This window comes from Telmatherina bonti, assembly GCF_933228915.1.
Source record: "Telmatherina bonti genome assembly, chromosome: 12".
Lineage (NCBI taxonomy): Eukaryota > Metazoa > Chordata > Actinopteri > Atheriniformes > Telmatherinidae > Telmatherina > Telmatherina bonti.
The window spans coordinates 37,602,153-37,618,118 of NC_136610.1; positions in this window are offsets into that span (position 1 = coordinate 37,602,153).

Genomic DNA, 15,966 nt, shown 5'->3' on the forward strand with positions numbered 1-15,966 from the left:
TTTATTCTCTTATGCAAAGTTTGTGTCATAGCTTAAGTAAAACGTCCCCAAGTAGTTTTTTTACACAAATAATTTAGTCCCTTCTCAGTTGTTACTCGCCCTCCGAACCAGGGGGGTTAAACATACGGTCCGAGGTCTAAAACTGGGCCCTCAGGGGGTTCAGTCGGGCCGGGATGAGTTGTGACATAAAAGACATAAACGGACGGTCTTTTTTTAAAATAACAAATTGTTGTCTAAAAAAAAAAAAGTTTATGTTTTTATGTTTAAATATGAAACATTTCCAAGTAAGCAGGATAATTTCTGTCTTTTACATCTTTCTGATGTCGCAGACGTGACTTCAGTTTGATAAGGTGAGTCAGGGGGTCAGGATTACTACCATAGACCTTATTAAAAACGATGGGTGGAGCCTCCGTGACTGAAGAGCTGAATTGAAGCTCGGTGGGCGGTTCCTACCATCACCATCTTGGCAGAGGCATGCACTACGTCTCGCACGGAAAATACAAATGTGGGCAAAGAGGTGGAGCTGAGAGGGGGGCTGTGAGCGTCATGGTGGATGATTGACATCGAGCGAACTCCGAGCTTCCTGTAGCTAAGAGCTAACCAAGCTAACCCGGAGATAACAGGAGCTAACCAGCTAACGGAGGTAAGCCGGCTAAAGCTAAGTCACGTTGTTAACCGGCTAAAAACCGCGGTTGTTCTACGTTCTTCTGACTTGAAGCTGGAGATTGGTACCTGTCAATCAAAAGGACACACCCCTAAATAAACTGAACATCAAGATTAAATTACTTTTAAACGGGCGAGTTAGAAAAAAAATTCACTCCCCCCACAGTTGTCATGAAGGTAAACCTGACCTATTAAACCTAAAATGGACAACTTCTGTTGAGCATCTTTCAGGTTCCAGGAGGAGTCTGTTCCTCCAATCTGCTTTGTTTGGCTTTGCCTTTCTGAGACTGTAGGAGGTGGTTTGCAGAGTCAGTAAATCCCAAGCCACACGCATCTGCTTTAATGCATTATTGACTTTTCCTTTTTTTCTGGTTTCACAAAGAAAGTAAAAATCCTTCACAGTTCCACAACGTTTTGTTTTTCAGGACCTTCCCATCACATTTTAAACTGACGGAATAAAACTGTTAAAACTCACATAGTATGCATTCATGCCACTGCAGTGACCTACAGATTTATAATCATATTAGACAAACGTTCTTCACAGTTAGGCCGTGAACACACCACATCATCCAGGTAGATGTTGTCATATTATAATCCACAGCAGATTCTGGATTATTCCTTCTGCAAACATGCTGTAAGCGTGTGCAAAGCGCAGACTTCTGCTGCTGTTGCCAGTCTGTACATGCAGGAATACCTCTGTCCTCCTCCTCCTCTCTCACCTCCCCCTCCATCCCTCTTTCTCCTGTGGTTTCCCGTCCTTTCTGTCTGTTTTTCTGCAGCGATGTGCTGAATCTTGTCAGAGCATTCCTCCCCTGTGGCAGAAACCTAGGAGGAGTTTTCTAGAAGGTCTTACATGTAACAAATGCTCAGGTTTAGATTCAGATTCGGAGTAAATGCAACCATTCAGCTGGTAAAAGCTTGTCATTTGTACCCAGTTACACAATACGTTCTGTTCTGGTCATAGATGCGTTCAGGTGCACGGAGCGTGTCGGACATCAGACTTTAATGGCAAACATGCGCCACTGAAGGCAGTGTGGAATATTAAAAAATGGCTCACGGCTGTTTATTTAGCTGTAGCACCGGAGGAAGAGCAGTCGTTTTTCAACTCAAAAGTTGGACGATCGATTCCAGGCTTCCCCTGACTGTGTGCCGTAGTGTCCCTGGGCAAGACACTCAACCCTAAGTTGCCTCCCGATGTGCCTATCGGGGTATATATGGACGTCGCTTTGGATAAAAGCATCTGCTAAATGACTGTAGAATAGAATTTGAAGAGTCGTTCAAAAGAATCGATTCATTAATGAATGTCACATCTTTGAGAACAGGTGTGTTTATGTGGGTTATTTTACCTGCTGAACTCAACGTCTGATGTTTAAACAAACTTCCTTCCATGTGGTTTAGACCAGCTGTGTTCCAAGAGGGTCCTCAGGTGTTGAATGTTTCCTGCTGCAACACAACTCCAAGCACAGAAGCAGCTTTCTGGATCAGTTTGTTGATTCTCTTCAAGTCTCTGGTTGTGATGCTACTACCCCAGCAGATGCTGCAAAGCTGACTGCACTCTCCACAACAGACTTATAGAAGATATGCAACATCTTGGTGCAGACGTTAAACCATCTCAGCTTCCTTAAGAAGTACAGTCTGCTCTGACCTTTCTTGTAGATGTAGTCAGTGTTGCATTTCCAGTCCAGTTTGTTGTCCAGCTGAACTCCAAGATACTTGTATTCCTCCACCACCTCCACCTCCTCTCCCAGGATGGAAACAGTGCTTTGTTTATTCTTCTTCCTCCTGAAGTCAACAATCATCTCTTTTGTTTTGCTGCTATTTAATATGAGATGATTGTCACCTCACCATTTAACAAACTGACTGACCAGTTCTCTGTACTCTGCTTCTTGTCCATCCCTGATACACCCCACAACTGCAGAGTCATCAGAGTATTTCTGCAGATGACAGGACTCAGAGTTGTACTGGAAGTCTGAGGTGTACAGAGTGAAGAGGAATGGCCAGAGTACAGTTCCTTGTGGTGCACCAGTGCTGCTGACCTCCATCTCAGACACACAACCTTTCAGTCTCACAAACTGGGGTCTGTTTGTGAGGTAGTCACAGATCCAGGTGGTTGTGGAGGTATCCACCTGGAATTTATGGAGCTTCTCACATAACAAAGCAGGCTGAATGGTATTAAAAGCACTGAGAAATGAAAGAACATGACCCTCAAAGTGCTGCCTGAATGGTCCAGATGAGAGTGTGCTCTCTGGAGCAGGTATATGATGGCATCTTCAACCCCAAGTCCATTACGATATGCAAACTGGAATGGGTCCTGAAAGGTGTTTACTTGCTTGTTGAGGTGAGCCAGTAAGAGTCTCTCCAGGACTTTCATGATGTGAGATGTCAGGGCAACTGGTCTGTAGTCACTTGGTTCAGCTGGTTGTGTTTTTTTAGGTACTGGAACAAGGCAGGAGGTTTTCCACAGCACTGGGACTCTATTTTGTCTCAGACTGGTGTTGAAAAGGTGCTGGAGAATCGGACATAGTTGTTCTGAGCAGAATTCTGGGACTGACACCATCTGGACCTGCAGATCTGGTTCAGTTCCTGCGGCTCTCCAGGATGGGAGCAGGACACGCCTGGCGTCAGGAGATTTTCTCCTTTTTTTTGGTGGCAGCTGCATTCAGCCAATGTTTTCCAGAGACACTGCAGGGACAGCGGCATCGTTCATGGCAGCGTTACGTCATGCCGTGACGAGTTTGTGTGATGTGGTGAAACTGGAAGAGCTGGTGGACCCTGGATTCTCTCTGCTGGTATTTACTCAGGGCTGCAGACGAGCCGCTCATGTGATGACTCTGTCAGGACGCCGGCTGGCCGAATAAACCAAGTCACCATTGTTTCCAGAGATGTGTGTGAGAAAGATGGTTTAGGAGGACGTGGTCGGTCCAGGCTGAAAACAGGGACATTGTGCAGTTTGAGGAGAGCGTTAAAGTCTCCGTTGAACAGGCTGAACTAAACATATAAATAATTAAAATGTCCAGTTTTCACTTTTTGGTCTTGTTAAAAGAAGTCCAAGTATGTTACTGAGGTGTTAATAAACCGTCCTAAAGGCTGGGAATGTTTTACGGAAAGGAATTTTTCTGTCTCGTACATGAAGGTGTTTCCAGGTAAAACCCGAAAACATGTCAGAAACACAAAATACAGATTCAATAGTTCCATCAAGAGTTTTAGTTCATTTTACATCAGTTTGTCTCACAGGTCGGGATGTTTGTCAAAACTTCATCCTGAGCAAAGTCAGCTACAACACAACACAACAACACGACAACATGACACGACAACACGACACGAAACAACAACATGACAACACAACACAACAACACGACAACATGACACGACAACATGACAAGACGACACGACAACATGACAACACAACACAACAACACGACAACACGACAACATGACAACATGACACGACAACATGACAAGACAACACGACAACATGACAACACAACACAACAACACGACAACACGACAACATGACACGACAACACGACACGAAACAACAACATGACAACACAACACAACAACACGACAACATGACACGACAACACGACAACACGACACGAAACAACAACATGACAACACAACACAACAACACGACAACACAACAACATGACAAGACAACACGACAACATGACAACATGACAAGACAACACGACAACATGACAACATGACAAGACAACACGACAACATGACAACACAACAACACAACACGACAGCATGACAACACAACAACATGACAAGACAACACGACAACATGACAACATGACAAGACAACACGACAACATGACAACACAACAACACAACACGACAGCATGACAACACAACAACATGACAAGACAACACGACAACATGACAACATGACAAGACAACACGACAACATGACAACACAACAACACAACACGACAGCATGACAACACAACAACATGACAAGACAACACAACAACATCACAACACAACAACATGACAACACAACAACATGACAACACAACAACATGACAAGACAACACGACAACATGACAACACAACACAACAACATGACAAGACAACACGACAACATGACAACACAACACAACAACATGACAAGACAACACGACAACATGACAACACAACACGACAACATGACAACACAACAACATGACAACACGACAACATGACAACACAACACGACAACATGACAACACAACACAACAACATGACAAGACAACACGACAACATGACAACACAACACAACAACATGACAACACAACAACATGACAACACAACAACATGACAATACAACAACATGACAAGACAACACGACAACATGACAACACAACACAACAACATGACAACACAACAACATGACAACACAACAACATGACAAGACAACACGACAACATGACAACACAACACAACAACATGACAAGACAACACGACAACATGACAACACAACACAACAACATGACGATACAACAACATGACAACACAACACAACAACATGACAACACAACAACATGACAAGATAACACGACAACATGACAAGACAACACAACATGACAACACAACAACATGACAACACGACAACATGACAACACAACACGACAACATGACAACACAACACAACAACATGACAAGACAACACGACAACATGACAACACAACACAACAACATGACAAGATAACACGACAACATGACAACACAACACAAAAACATGACAACACAACAACATGACAACACAACACAACAACATGACAACACAACAACATGACAAGACAACACGACAACATGACAACACAACACAACAACATGACAAGACAACACGACAACATGACAACACAACACAACAACATGACAACACAACAACATGACAACACAACAACATGACAAGACAACACGACAACATGACAACAAGACAACAGGACAGCACAACACAACAACATAACACAACAACATGACAACACAACAACATGACAAGACAACACGACAACATGACAACACAACACAAAAACATGACACAACAACATGACAACACAACAACATGACAAGACAACACGACAACATGACAACAGGACAGCACAACACAACAACATGACAACACAACAACATGACAAGACAACACAACAACATGACAACACAACAACATGACAAGATAACACAACAACATGACAACATGACAACACAACACAACAACATGACAAGACAACATGACAACACAACACAACAACATAACACAACAACATGACAACACAACAACATGACAACATGACAACAGGACAGCACAACACAACAACATAACACAACAACATGACAACACAACAACATGACAAGACAACACGACAACATGACAACACAACACAAAAACATGACAACACAACATCATGACAACACAACAACATGACAACACAACACGACAACATGACAACACAACACAACAACATGACAACACAACAACATGACAAGACAACACGACAACATGACAACACAACACAAAAACATGACAAGACAACACGACAACATGACAACACAACAACATGACAAGACAACACGACAACATGACAACACAACACAACATGACAACACAACACGACAACATGACAACACAACACAACAACATGACAACACAACAACATGACAAGACAACATGACAACACAACAACATGACAACAGGACAGCACAACACAACAACATAACACAACAACATGACAACACAACAACATGACAAGACAACACGACAACATGACAAAACAACAACATGACAAGATAACACGACAACATGACAACACAACACAAAAACATGACAACACAACAACATGACAACATGACAACCCAACACAACAACATGACAAGACAACACGACAACATGACAACACAACACAACAACATGACAAGACAACACGACAACATGACAACATGACAAGACAACACAACAACACAACACAACAACATGACAACATGACAACACAACATGACAACACAACACAACAACATGACAACACAACAACATGACAACATGACAACACAACACAACAACATGACAACACAACAACATGACAACACAACAACATGACAACACAACACAACAACATGACAACACAACAACATGACAAGACAACACGACAACATGACAACACAACACAACAACATGACAACATGACAACAACATGACAACACAACAACATGACAAGACAACACGACAACATGACAACATGACAACAAAACACAACAACATGACAAGACAACACAACAACACAACACAACAATATGACACGACAACATGACAACACGACAACATGACAACACAACAACATGACAAGACAACACGACAACATGACAACACAACAACATGACAAGACAACATGACAACACAACAACATGACAAGACAACATGACAACACAACAACATGACAACACAACATGACAACACAACAACATGACAAGACAACATGACAACACAACAACATGACAACACAACAACATGACAAGACAACACGACAACATGACAACACAACAACATGACAACACATGACAACATGACAACACAACACAACAACATGACAACACAACACAACAACATGACAACACAACACGACAACATGACAACACAACACAACAACATGACAACACAACAACATGACAAGACAACACGACAACATGACAACACAACAACATGACAACAGGACAGCACAACACAACAACATAACACAACAACAAGACAACATGACAAGACAACACGACAACATGACAACACAACAACATGACAAGACAACACGACAACATGACAAAACAACAACATGACAAGACAACACGACAACATGACAAGACAACACGACAACATGACAACACAACAACATGACAAGACAACACGACAACATGACAAAACAACAACATGACAAGATAACACGACAACATGACAACACAACACAACAACATGACAAGACAACACGACAACATGACAACACAACACAACATGACAACACAACAACATGACAAGACAACACGACAACATGACAACATGACAAGACAACACAACAACACAACACAACAACATGACAACATGACAACACGACAACATGACAAAACAACAACATGACAAGATAACACGACAACATGACAACACAACACAAAAACATGACAACACAACAACATGACAACATGACAACACAACAACATGACAAGATAACACGACAACATGACAAGATATCACGACAACATGACAACACAACAACATGACAAGATAACACAACAACATGACAAGATAACACGACAACATGACAACACAACACAAAAACATGACAACACAACAACATGACAACATGACAAAACAACAACATGACAAGATAACACGACAACATGACAACACAACACAAAAACATGACAACACAACAACATCACAACATGACAACACAACACAACAACATGACAAGACAACACGACAACATGACAACACAACAACATGACAAGACAACACGACAACATGACAAAACAACAACATGACAAGATAACACGACAACATGACAACACAACACAAAAACATGACAACACAACAACATGACAACACAACACAACAACATGACAAGACAACACGACAACATGACAACACAACACAACAACATGACAACACAACAACATGACAAGACAACACGACAACATGACAACATGACAAGACAACACAACACAACAACATGACAACATGACAACACAACATGACAACACAACACAACAACATGACAACACAACAACATGACAACACAACAACATGACAAGACAACATGACAACACAACAACATGACAACACAACACAACAACATGACAACACAACAACATGACAAGACAACACGACAACATGACAACACAACACAACAACATGACAACATGACACAACAACACGACAACACAACAACATGACAAGACAACACGACAACATGACAACATGACAACACAACACAACAACATGACAAGACAACACAACAACACAACACAACAATATGACACGACAACATGACAACACGACAACATGACAACACAACAACATGACAAGACAACACGACAACATGACAACACAACAACATGACAAGACAACAAGACAACACAACAACATGACAACACAACAACATGACAACATGACAACACAACACAACAACATGACAACACAACAACATGACAACACAACAACATGACAACACAACACAACAACATGACAACACAACAACATGACAAGACAACACGACAACATGACAACACAACACAACAACATGACAACATGACAACAACATGACAACACAACAACATGACAAGACAACACGACAACATGACAACATGACAACAAAACACAACAACATGACAAGACAACACAACAACACAACACAACAATATGACACGACAACATGACAACACGACAACATGACAACACAACAACATGACAAGACAACACGACAACATGACAACACAACAACATGACAAGACAACATGACAACACAACAACATGACAAGACAACATGACAACACAACAACATGACAACACAACATGACAACACAACAACATGACAAGACAACATGACAACACAACAACATGACAACACAACAACATGACAAGACAACACGACAACATGACAACACAACAACATGACAACACATGACAACATGACAACACAACACAACAACATGACAACACAACACAACAACATGACAACACAACACGACAACATGACAACACAACACAACAACATGACAACACAACAACATGACAAGACAACACGACAACATGACAACACAACAACATGACAACAGGACAGCACAACACAACAACATAACACAACAACAAGACAACATGACAAGACAACACGACAACATGACAACACAACAACATGACAAGACAACACGACAACATGACAAAACAACAACATGACAAGACAACACGACAACATGACAAGACAACACGACAACATGACAACACAACAACATGACAAGACAACACGACAACATGACAAAACAACAACATGACAAGATAACACGACAACATGACAACACAACACAACAACATGACAAGACAACACGACAACATGACAACACAACACAACATGACAACACAACAACATGACAAGACAACACGACAACATGACAACATGACAAGACAACACAACAACACAACACAACAACATGACAACATGACAACACGACAACATGACAAAACAACAACATGACAAGATAACACGACAACATGACAACACAACACAAAAACATGACAACACAACAACATGACAACATGACAACACAACAACATGACAAGATAACACGACAACATGACAAGATATCACGACAACATGACAACACAACAACATGACAAGATAACACAACAACATGACAAGATAACACGACAACATGACAACACAACACAAAAACATGACAACACAACAACATGACAACATGACAAAACAACAACATGACAAGATAACACGACAACATGACAACACAACACAAAAACATGACAACACAACAACATCACAACATGACAACACAACACAACAACATGACAAGACAACACGACAACATGACAACACAACAACATGACAAGACAACACGACAACATGACAAAACAACAACATGACAAGATAACACGACAACATGACAACACAACACAAAAACATGACAACACAACAACATGACAACATGACAACACAACACAACAACATGACAAGACAACACGACAACATGACAACACAACACAACAACATGACAACACAACAACATGACAAGACAACACGACAACATGACAACATGACAAGACAACACAACACAACAACATGACAACATGACAACACAACATGACAACACAACACAACAACATGACAACACAACAACATGACAACACAACAACATGACAAGACAACATGACAACACAACAACATGACAACACAACACAACAACATGACAACACAACAACATGACAAGACAACACGACAACATGACAACACAACACAACAACATGACAACATGACACAACAACACGACAACACAACAACATGACAAGACAACACGACAACATGACAACATGACAACACAACACAACAACATGACAAGACAACACAACAACACAACACAACAATATGACACGACAACATGACAACACGACAACATGACAACACAACAACATGACAAGACAACACGACAACATGACAACACAACAACATGACAACACAACATGACAACACAACAACATGACAAGACAACATGACAACACAACAACATGACAACACAACAACATGACAACACAACATGACAACACAACAACATGACAACACAACACAACAACATGACAAGACAACATGACAACACAACACAACAACATGACAACATGACAAGACAACATGACAACACGACAACATGACAACACAACATGACAACACAACAACATGACAAGACAACATGACAACACAACAACATGACAACACAACACAACAACACAAACTGACAACACGACACGACAACATGACATCACAACACAAGACAACACAACACAACAACATGACATGACATGACAACCCGACCACAGCAGCACAACAATAACAATATGCATTGAAGTACAAATAAAATACTTCTTAACAGTTAAATTCATCCTGAACATAATTAATTAAATTAAATAAGAATAAATAAATCAGATCAAAGATATTTAAAACACTTTTTATGTCATCTTGAAAATAAATATGGAAAATAAATATACGAAGCATAAGCAGTGATTATACTGTCAGACTGAGTGGAATTAAGTCACACATTTACATATTTGTTATTTTTTTACAGACATGATTTTAATTATTTTATAATTATGTTTTACATTTATTTCTAAAATATGTATAAAATATATTCTTATTTCTAATGCACATCTTTTTATTTATAAACTATTCGTTTATATAAATATGTTAAAAAAAATTAAATTTTTATAGTTTTAACTTTTTTCCTTTTTTCTTCTATATTTTTTGTATTTCTTAACTATTTGCTTTATTTATTTGCATATTTTATTTTACATATTATATATTTACACATTTACTGAACATATTACATATTTGCATGACATGGCATTTCTGGTCAGATTGCAGCAGGACAAACACTGGCTGACTGTCCAGCACGGTGGTGGAGGGATGATGATCTGGACACCAGTCAAACAGGACGGTGATCCCACTGCAGGAACATAACGCAGATGTCGACGTGATCCAGCTGAAGTCTGGACCTCAACTGGCCAGAAATACTGAGGCGGGACGCTGAAAGAGCTGTGCATGAGAAGAAATCCACGAGAAGAATGGAGCAAACGTTCTCCATGATGTAGTGAAGGACTTCTGACGCCACCTCACCTCCAACACAGTTTCAGTCATGATATGAATTCATTTTCTTATTGGCTGATTCAATGAAACACGCAGAACGAGAGCAAAATGCTTCATCAGATGAAAGTGTAACCATAGCAACGGCATGGCGCCAGAGTTTCACGTGATATGACATTGATTCTGGGAATTTTCATTCCCGTTTGGACAGAAAGTTTTAATCCTTCATCCTGTCAACATTAACAGCTGCTCCTCTTCCTCCTTCCTGCTTCACCACCTGTTGCCTTCCTCCCGTCCTCCTCAGGAAGAAAACACTCACTTGGTCCTAAAACTGCACGTATCTGTAGGAAAAAGCATCAACACATCCTGCGTGGCGAGCAGGTTTAACCTCTGACCTCCTGCATGGTCGAAGGCTAAAGGAGGAAACGTTTGACTCGTCCTTTCAATCCCGCTTTCCTTCAGCTGCAGCAAGAAAACTGGTGTGTGTGTGTGTGTGTGTGTGTGTGTGTCTTTCAGAAGGTGTTTCTGTTCATCATCTCCGTCTCGACCACACCCTCAGCCCAGTTCTCCTTATTTGGTCGTGCTGCCAACTCAGCTGATGATTGGTGGAGGAGGAACAATCTGATTGGGACACGCAGACGTGAACACACACACACACACACACACACACACACACACACACACACACACACACACACACACCCTGTTCTCAGCATCTCAGACAGGTACCGACATGACGATGGATAAAGCGAGGGAGTGGAGGTGTGTGTGTGTGTGTGTGTGTGTGTGTGTGTGTGTGTGTGTGTGTGTGTGTAAATACATCATCAAGATGTTTTATGCGTGTAGTTAGCATGTTCTCCCCGTGTATGTCTAAAAACATGTTTCAATGACATCATTGGTCAGGCAGCCCGTCAAGTTACAAACATTGCATCAGTTTTATCTGAAGCAACGTTTGTTTCCCTAAAGCAGTGTTCCTCAGGTAGGGCTGCCTATAAAACCTGCAGGGAGCGGGGCCTGAGGACCGGGCCTGAGGACCGGGCCTGAGGACCGGGCCTGAGGACCGGGACTGAGGACCGGGCCTGAGGACCGGGACTGAGGACCGGGCCTGAGGACCGGGACTGAGGACCGGGCCTGAGGACCGGGCCTGAGGACCGGGACTGAGGACCGGGCCTGAGGACCGGGACTGAGGACCGGGCCTGAGGACCGGGCCTGAGGACCGGGCCTGAGGACCGGGACTGAGGACCGGGAGTGAGGACCGGGACTGAGGACCGGGACTGAGGACCGGGACTGAGGAACATTGCCCTAAAGAGGCAGAGGTTCAGATTCGGGTTCTGGATCTGGATCTGGTTCTGGTTCTGGTTCTGGTTCAGGTTCAGGTTCTGGTTCTGGTTCGGCTTCAGACTTAATCTGAACCCTAAGCCAGAAATAAAAGGAAAACTAAATAGGAATAAAACTATCTAAACGGTTAAAACAGCAGAAAGGAGAAAAAACTAAAAACAAACTTTTCTAAGGCTCATCGTTACATTTCATGTGGAACTGATTCAGTATTTGAGCAGCTATAATTATATAAACTGTACTTTAACTTAATCATGTAGAAATACGTCCAGTCCAAACATTTATCAGATGATTGTAATGTATGCTTTCCTATGACATCATATATCTACACATATAGAGAAATTTGATGCAAATATTTACAATGTGCCCATTAAATATAATAATGCATAAACTATATAATAGATGAAAAGTGTTTTCCTGGTGGGGATTAAGGCCCTTCATCTTCATATCTTTTTAAATGTTTCAGCTACATTTAAGTTTTCCTGTTAATCAGCTGTTCCTGGTTTTATAAAGAACCAGTTCTATAATGTGAAATATTTATGTTGGTCTTTTAGAAGTTCTGGAAGGAGTCCAGTGTGGCATTGCAGGAGTCTGAGGGGACAGCAGAGAAATGGGCATCCGGCGGCGGGCCGCAGACCGACTGGTCTGGGATCATTAGAGCCTGGCAAACCAGACTCGCTATAACAGCGTAGAGTCTAGGGACTTACTCACATAGACATTCATACAGATGATTAATATCTATGCTCAGTCGCATCAACAGATTTCCAAAGCGGAGCAAACCAATCAGATAGATGGCGGACATGATGTCAGTAAAGCGGAAGTGTTCAGAAGAAACGCCTTCATGGCTGTCAGTTGTCAAAGTTTTAAGGGTTTTACATGTTTCTGGTCATTTAAAACAACATTTACGGCAAAAAGAAACAAAATCCTGCTACGTCCAAGTGCCATCTAGCAGCTAAACTTTTTTTGTTCTTTTTTTAACAAGATATCGACATCTGCATTAACCCTAAGATATTTTCCCCCAGGATGATATTTTGTGAAAAGGTCCAATTGATATGTGGATTCGTTTGACGTTTCCATGTCAATTATTTTCATGAGTTCCAGAGAAGATTTCTCAAGAGACGTTCAAGAAGAGGTGTGATTTACAAAGATTTAATATCATTTCCATTAAATGTGAGTTATTTACTTTGTACCCTTTATATGTGTCCGTGTATTGTCACAATAAAGCTTTATTTTGAAAAAACAAAAACAAAAAAACGTCTAAGCGCCATCTTGAATGTTTTAAAGAATACGTGGTGACGCAAGTTAAGAGTCTGTCTAAACCAATCAGAGTGGCCGGTTTGTTTCGGACCGATGCAACTCTCCGTGGAGGGTTCGACTCCAGACTCGCTTTGTGCTGAATCTGGCGTGGAACTCCAAATATTACCTTCTGCTGGAACAGCTTAGTAAACGACATACCATGTGAAAAAGTTTGGTCTTTACCCTATAAATTTATATTAACTGATAAAGTAAAAGAAGTTTCTATTAAAATACATCACAAATATTATCCAGTAAAGACCTTTATTTCACAGAGATTTAATAAGGATCTGGACACCAGCTGCTGTTTTTGTGCTAGTTTTCCTCAAACTTTGGCTCCTATCTTTTGGACTTGCTCCGATGTCGAAACATTCTGGTCCCATCTCCTTAATTTGTTGCAAAACATTCTTCTTTCTGACTTTTCCTTTTCATTTAAGAATATTGTATTTGGTTTCTATGATAATAAAGAAAACAGCTATTTCTTTTTGATCAACTTAATTTTCATTTTGCTAAATTCTACCTTCATAAATGTAAATTCTCTAATTGTAAGCCTTATTTACCTATTTTTATTTGTGATATTAGGAAATACTCGAAAATTCGTCTAAATTCAAATAATTCCAAAGCTATGAAAACAACAGCCTTAATCAACAAATATTTGACTCTGTAAAAACTTTTTTGTTTTAAATTATTAACATAATTTGTAATACATCTCTTTCTGCTCTTCAGTCTTTTTTCTGCTTTTATTTCCTTCTATTGGAAAGAAAACGTTCTCCTGTTCTGTATGTGGCCCCATGTCCTGTTTTGCTCAATTTTGTCGTTATTCTGTAATTGGTATGTAAACTTTAATAAAGTTGCTAAAAGGCAGGCTCGGAGGGTAAACACTTCAGCCCGGTTTGTTCTGAGCTCCAGATGCTCTTTTTCTAAAAAATGTGAAAACAAAATTTTAAATAATGCTTTCAAGAGACATATTTATCATGACTATAATAAAAAGATCAAATATTGGATATTAAACAATCCGACAATATCCAAAAACCACTGGAAATGACCAATGGCATCCAAAGTGAAAGAAATGCAATTTAAAATTCTTGATGACTATGATCCATCGGCAGAGACCGAGTATAGAAGACATGTATTCTAGGGAGCACTATGCACGTGTGTGTGGGCGTATACAGGTGTTAGTGTGTTGGCGCGGCACTTTGACTTGGAAATGTTTGGGAGAGGCAGCTGGGTAGCCGTAATTTTTGTTGACCGCTTTTCACTTTATTCCTTTGTATTTTGCCTTTTGTGTGTTTTCTTCAATATTATTCCGGTTTATTTTCTGTCAAGTCATCACGGCACGTTCTCTGTA